General features: G+C 35.8%; 2 protein-coding genes across 2 annotated transcripts in view; one reads left to right on the top strand and one right to left on the bottom strand.

The window, feature by feature from the left end:
- The window catches only part of LOC137638749 (uncharacterized), a 183,783-nt gene that overhangs the window by 28,491 nt on the left and 147,792 nt on the right, over positions 1–7,500 (top strand). The gene's annotated exons all lie outside the window — the stretch shown is intronic.
- Positions 1–7,500, bottom strand: part of fusl (fuseless) — a 307,560-nt gene that overhangs the window by 298,634 nt on the left and 1,426 nt on the right. The gene's annotated exons all lie outside the window — the stretch shown is intronic.

Raw genomic sequence — 7,500 nt, 5'->3', positions numbered from 1 at the left:
ATAATCAAGTATCTGAAATAGAATTATAACAACAACTTTTCATTCACGAAGCATTCACCAATTACTCTTAGGCAACATTTTTATCACATTTATTACCTCCGCCAGGAGGGTATGTTTTCGGTTCGGTTTGTTTGTTTGTTTGTTTGTTTGTTTGTTTCTCTGTTTGTCTGTCTGTCTGTGGACAACGTAGAGGCCACATTTCTACACGGAATCACTTCAAACTTGGCCAAGTAGTTCCCCAATGTGTATGGAAGAACTGATTAAATTTTGGTCAAGGTCACCCCAAGGTCAAGGTCACAGGGGTCACTGGTGTCACTATGACATAAGTGGCCATATCAAGAGACAGAAATAAAGCACTGACTTTTGCATAAGCCAACAGGGAAGTCCTAGTCCAGGCGCAACCCATGGGTGATGTTCAAATTTATAAAGGTCAAAGGTCAAGGTCATATTGGTGCATTATATCAATGTCATATTAAGTATCAGTGGCAAATGAACAAAGATCACTTGAAGGTCAAAAGTCAAGCAGGTCACTTGAAGGTCAAGGTCACGTGAAGGTCAAGGTCACGTGAAGGTCAAGGTCACCTGAAGGTCAAGGTCACGTGAAGGTCAAGTACATTTGAAGATCAAGGTCACTTGAAGCCAAGGTCATGTGAAGGTCAAGGTCACGTGAAGGTCAAGGTCACTTGAAGGTCACGTGAAGGTCAAGGTCATGTGAAGGTCGAAGTCACATCAATTCATGATTCTAGGACATATGGCGCTCTAGGTCACCTTGGCGGAGGTATGTCCTCTACGAGGACCATGTCCGCGTTCAGGACTTGCTCACTTGTTTTTATATAAAAATGTTTGTTTTTTAAGCAATTTCATAGGAGAGCCTTTACAACATCCAAGAGCGAGAGGAAAAGTGTGATGATGTTCATATGTACACATGCATGTACAGTGTTATATTACCTGTATGTCTCGAGAGAATTAATTCAACACAGATCATGAGAATCTTGAGAAATGTCTGACTATGTGTATGCATATGAATGTGCTTGTTGCTTGTGCTTGTTAGGGAGAAATCTGTGATCTGTCATGTCTTGGTTGATAAATAGCCGGATGACGCGTCTCACTTCTAATTAAAGGTAAGGTGTCTGGTTTCAGTTCCAGTTTCAACAGGTTAGATGCTCACCAGAAGGTCAGCCGAGCAGGCCGATCACTACTGTGGTGCCCAAACATTGCAATGGCCTCCCTAGTAAACAGCTTAAACTCATGGTCCCGGGTTTTAAGGTGTAAAGGCTGCTCATGAATGGCAGAGGCAAGGGACAGTGAAAATTGTTCTGGCAAGCAGGACAGTTCCCTAGAGACTGACCTTTGTACCAACCGTGTGTCACACGATCGTACATAGTTCATTTTGTGTATATATTGTTTGTATCTTCGCTCTCCCCTCGCACTAAAAAGAACCTGAAAAAACATGTCTGTTTTTCTCAATGGTAACGGTGTCAATTTTGAACAGGAAATTTCCTGTTGCCTTGAGCTTTTGTATATAAAGGAGAGTGTTCTATAATTAACTCACTCAGTTGCTTTCATACTGTCTTTGAGTCACAACCTTCTCTCGGCCCGTCACAATGGTGACCCTGGAGTGACCGGTGTGACTCGCTCCCCCCCCCCCCCCCTCACCAATGTGACGGGCCGAGAGAAGGTTGTGACTCAAAGACAGTATGGAAGCAACTGAGTGAGTTAATTATAGAACACTCTCCTTTATATACAAAAGCTCAAGGCAACAGGAAATTTCCTGTTCAAAATTGACACCGTTACCATTGAGAAAAACAGACATGTTTTTTCAGGTTCTTTTTAGTGTGAGGGGAGAGCAAAGATACAAGCAATATATACACAAAATGAACTATGTACGATCGTGTGACACACGGTTGGTACACCTTATATACATATGATAAGCTGCCCGTTGAGATACTACTGCTAGAGAGTTATGTGGTCCTTTAACTGGCAAGACAGTACTACATTGGATCCTTCTATATGGTTACGGTTAACTTTCCCATTGCCTACACATACACCTTATTTTTTTACAGATTTCTATCTGTCCTCATACACCTGACAACACTGAGATTACCATACAATTCTTCTTCACTAAGGGGTTAATTTCTCCAGTGTAATTTTTCAGTGGCTAATTTTCTCTTGGTAAGGCTAGTAGAGACTCTTTAGCTATGGTGAGCAGCTCTTCTAGGAAGACACTCCAAAACCAAACCATAGTTCTCTAGTCTAGGGTAGTGCCATAGCCTCTGTACCATGGTCTTCCACTGTCTTGGGTTGGAGTTCTCTTGCTTGAGGGTGCACTCGGGCACACTATTCTATCTAATTTTTCTTTCTCTTTTTTTTTTGTGTAAATTTTTTATAGTTTATGAAGGAAATTTCTATTTAGATGTTGTTACTGTTCTTAAAATATTTTATTTTTCCTTGTTTCCTTTCCTCACTGGGCTATTTTCCCGGTTGGAGCCCCTGGGCCTATAGCAACCTATTTTTCCAACTAGGGTTGTAGCTTAGTATGTTATGATAATAATAATAATAATAATAGTAATAATAATAATAATAATAATAATAATAATAATTAGCTCCTAAGCCACCTCTCTATCCAAGCTAGGACCAGGAATGGCCAGGCAAAGGCTGCTGATGACTCAGTAGGTAGACCTATAGGGTCCCTCTAACCACCCATCCTTAGCTCTAAAGGATGGTGAGATTGCAACGACCAAAGGATCTAACGAGTTTGAGTGGGGCTCGAACCCCAGTCTGGTGATCACTCGTCAGGGACGTTACCACTTAGGTCACCACAACCCTGGGTTTGATCTGATGCCAGGCTAATGGTAGGCGAACACGTTACCACTGTTCTAGCCAGGAGAATAGGATATGCAATATGATTAGTCCATGCAATATAAAAAAGAAAAATTAGAAATAGAAAGTAGTTGGTTTCTATTGGGCATCATTTATAAAGATCAAAATGACTAATTTGTTTAATATTTCAAGGAGCCGAGTATTCGAATTTGGACATCATTTATAAAGATCAAAATGACTAATTTGTTTAAAATTTCAAAGAGCCGAGTATTTGAATTTGGGCCCACAATAGTCTCCTTCAACCCTTAAGGTAATGCTCTAGTCATGCGGGGTTATTTGAACAAGAGCCCGTGCTGGCAAACGGTTCTCGCCCAGAGATGTATTACACCTAATTGATAAATACATCGTTGGTACTGATACATAGCATACAGAGTATTATTATTATTGCTACTACTAGCTAAGCTACAACCCAAGTTGGAAAAGCAGTATAGTGTGCTTAAGTGTACCCTCAAGCAAAAGAACTCATGCAAGTAACTTGTGTATCATCCAGATAAAGGGTTTTGCTTTGGTCCCCTTTTAGAAAGTCGATCACATATGCAAAGTAGTCACATAACCTCTTGAGGGCAAAACTCCTTATTTAAACTGTTTGGGTCCTGGTAGTCAGTTAAGCTCTTTTGATCAAAAATCATTATTTAGAAACTTGCAAACTGTGTTGATCCTTGTAGTCAATTAAGCTCTTTGGGATAAAACATCACCTTGCAAGTTGTATGAGTTCTGCTAGCCACATAAGCTCTTGGGATAAAAAATCCTGCAAACTGTGTGGGTCCTGGAAGTCACATAAGCTCTTGGGACCAAAAATCAGTATTTAGAAACTTGCAAACTGTGTGGGTCCTGATAGTCACATAAGTTCATGAGACCAAAAATCGGTATTTAGAAACTTGCAAACTGTATGACTCCTGCTAGTCACATAAGTTCATGAGACCAAAAATCGGTATTTAGAAACTTGCAAACTGTATGACTCCTGCTAGTCACATAAGTTCATGAGACCAAAAATCGGTATTTAGAAACTTGCAAACTGTATGGGTACTTCAAGTCACATAAGTTCTAGGGACCAAAAATCAATATTTAGAAACTTGCAAGCTGTTTGAGGCCTTGTAGTCAATTAAGCTCTTGGGATAAAAATCACCCTGCAAATTGTATGAGTTTTGATAGCTCCATAAGCTCTTGGGATAAAAAAAAAAAATATTTAAAAACTTCCAAACTGTATGATTTCTGCTAGTCATATAGGTTCTTGGGATCAAAAAACATTATTTAGAAAGGAGAAAACTGTATGAGCCCTGCTAGTCACATAATTTCATGGGACCAAAAATCAGTATTGAAAAGCTTGCAAACTGTATGAATCCTGCTAGTCACATAAGCTCTTGGGATAAAAAAAATCATTATTTAGAAACTTGCAAAGTGTGTGGGTCCTTGTTGTCAATTAAGCTCCTGGGACCAAAAATCATTATTTAGAAACTTGCAAACTGTATGAGTCCTGCTAGTCACATAAGCTGTTGGGATAAAAATTACCTTGCAAATTGTATGAGTTCTGTAAGCCACATAAACTCTTAGGACAAAAAACAATTATTTAGAAACTTGCAAACTGTAGGAGTCCTGCTAGTCATATAGGTTCTTGGGATAAAAAAAAAAAAACATTATTTGTAAAATGGAAAACTGTATAGGTACTGCTAGTCACATAAGCTCTTGAGATAAAAAATCATTATTCAGAAACTTGCAAATTGTATGAGTCCTGCTAGTCACCCAAGTTCTTGGTATAAAAAATCATTATTTAGAAATTTGCAAACTGTATGAGCCCTGCTAGTCACATAAGCTCTTGAGATAAAAAAATAATTATTTAAAAACTTGGAAACTGTAGGAGTCATGCTAGTCACGTAAGTTCTTTGGATAAAAATGACCTTGCAAAATTTATGAGTTCTGTAAGCCACATAAGTTCTTGGGATCAAAAATTTTTATTTAGAAACTTGCAAATTTATGAGTCTTGCTAGTCATAGAAGTTCTTGGGATAAGAAAAATTTTTTTTTATGAAAAATGGAAAACTGTATGGGTACTGCTAGTCACATAAGCTCTTGAGATAAAAAATCATTATTCAGAAACTTGCAAACTGCATGAGTCCTGCTAGTCATATAATATCTTGGGATCAAATACCATTATTTATAAATTTGCAAACTGCATGAGTCCTGCTAGTCATATAATATCTTGGGATCAAATACCATTATTTATAAATTTGCAAACTGTATGAGTCCTGCTAGCCACGTAAGCTCTTCGGATAAAAAATCGGTATTTAGAAACTTGCAAATTGTACGAGTCCTGCTAGCCACCCAAGTTCTTGGTATAAAAAAATCATTATTTAGAAATTTGCAAACTGTATGAGTCCTGCTAGTCACATAAGCTCTTGGGACCAAAAATAAGTATTTGGAAGCTGGAAAACTTTGTGGGTCCGGCTATTCACATAAGCTATTGGGATTAAAAAGAAAATCGTTGTTTAGAAATTTGCAAACTGTATCTTTACTGCTAGTCACATAAGCTCTTGGGACGAAAAATCAGAATTTAGAAACTTGCAAACCGCATGAGTCCTGCTCGTCGCATAAGCTCCTGGGTTAAAAAAAAAAAAAAAACTATTCAGAAACTTTCAAACTATGAGACCTGCTAGTCACATAAGCTCTTGGGATACAAAAAAAATCAGAATTTAGAAACTTGCAAACCGCATGAGTCCTGCTAGTCACATGAGCTCTTGGGATAAAAAATCCTCATTTAGAAATTTGCAAACTTTGAGTCCTGCTAGTCACATGAGCTCTTGGGATAAAAAATCCTCACTTAGAAAATTTCCAAACTTCGTGTCCTGCAAGTCATATAAGCTGTTGGCATCAAAAATTATCATTTAGAAATTTGCAAACTGTATGAGTCCTGCTAGTCACACAAACTAATATGATAAGACTAAATCAGTATTTAGAAACTTGCAACTGATGTAAGATCCCATGATAGAGAATGTGAGCAGTGCTGAGGAGTAAGGAAGCAAGTTGCTTGCTCGAAGGTAGCCAAAGGTAGAAGTAACTGTCTGAGAGGACGACACGTGGAAGATAATCTCCGGAAATTCCCTTTAAACCCCATTTAGTGACGTCACTCCAGCGAACGTAGGACTTTGGTGTTGTAATTCATTTTGTTTTAGCGACGTTACTCCATCTTTCGTCCGCTGAGGAAATTATCCAGTGAGAACGTGTGGTTTTCGTATTTATTTATTTATTTATTTATTATTATTATTATTATTATTATTATTATTATTATTATTATTATTATTATTATTATTATTATTATTACTTGCTAAGCTACAACCCTAGTTGGAAAAGCAGGATGCTATTGATTTTCTAAAAGGATTCTAAGGTGATATTATTGTTTTATATTGTATTTCATGGTACAGGGGAGAAGAAGGAACTTGATAATGTACAAGCGAATGTCTAGAAGTGTGTATCCACCTTTCTTCTTATACAAACTGTTTACACACAAGAATGCATACATGCGCACATATAAACACTATGTGTATATCCGTGTATGTATGGACATGAGAATGCATATATATATGTATATATATATATATATATATATATATATATATATATATATATATATATATATATATATATATATATATACACACACAGTTACATGGGTTGCATATATACTTATAAATGTTTTTATATCTTTAATATATATATATATATATATATATATATATATATATATATATACTGTATATATATATATATATATATATATATATATATATATATATATATATATATATATATGCAAGAATCTATATGATTTTATATATATATATATATATATATATATACAAGAATATATAGGATTTTATATATATATATATATATATATATATATATATGTATATATATATATATATATATATATATATATATATATATATATATATATATATATACATACATACACACACACATACATACATTTATTGTTTACCTGGATGAATATCTACCCAAGAGACAACTGTAACCACATAGACACTCCAGAGGAGGCAAAGACATATTTCATAGCCAGACGAATCTCAAATAGTCTTTATGAGACTTATTCTTCCAAAAATCTTCTAAACTGTAATTCTTGTCCTTTCTCTGAAAGAGCAGCTCACCAAAAGTTGAAAACTCGCAGAGAATGTGTTTATGTTGGACAGGCTGACATAAGTCAGTTATTGTTATTATTATTATTACTAGCCAAGCTACAACCCTAGTTGGAAAAGCAAGATGCTATAAGCCCAAGGGTTCCAATAGGGAAAAATATCCCAGTGAGGAAAGGAAATAAGGAAATAGATAAATGATGAGAATAAATTAACAATAAATCATTCTAAAAACGGTAACAACGTCAAAACAGATATGCCCTATGTAAACTATTAACAACGTCAAAAACAGATATGTCATAAATAAACTATAAAAAGCCTGGTCAACATATATGAAACATCTATTTTAATGTTGTTACTGTTCTTGAGGTGTTTTATTTTAATTGTTCATGACTTTTCTTTTAGTTTATTTTCTTATTTCGTATCCTGACTGGGCTATTTCTCTTGATGGTGCCCTTGGGCTTATAAATTTA

This window comes from Palaemon carinicauda, chromosome 3 (assembly GCF_036898095.1).
Source record: "Palaemon carinicauda isolate YSFRI2023 chromosome 3, ASM3689809v2, whole genome shotgun sequence".
Taxonomy (NCBI): Eukaryota; Metazoa; Arthropoda; class Malacostraca; order Decapoda; family Palaemonidae; genus Palaemon; species Palaemon carinicauda.
Note: the sequence above shows the minus strand (reverse complement) of the source record. Positions and strands in the feature narration are given on the sequence as shown.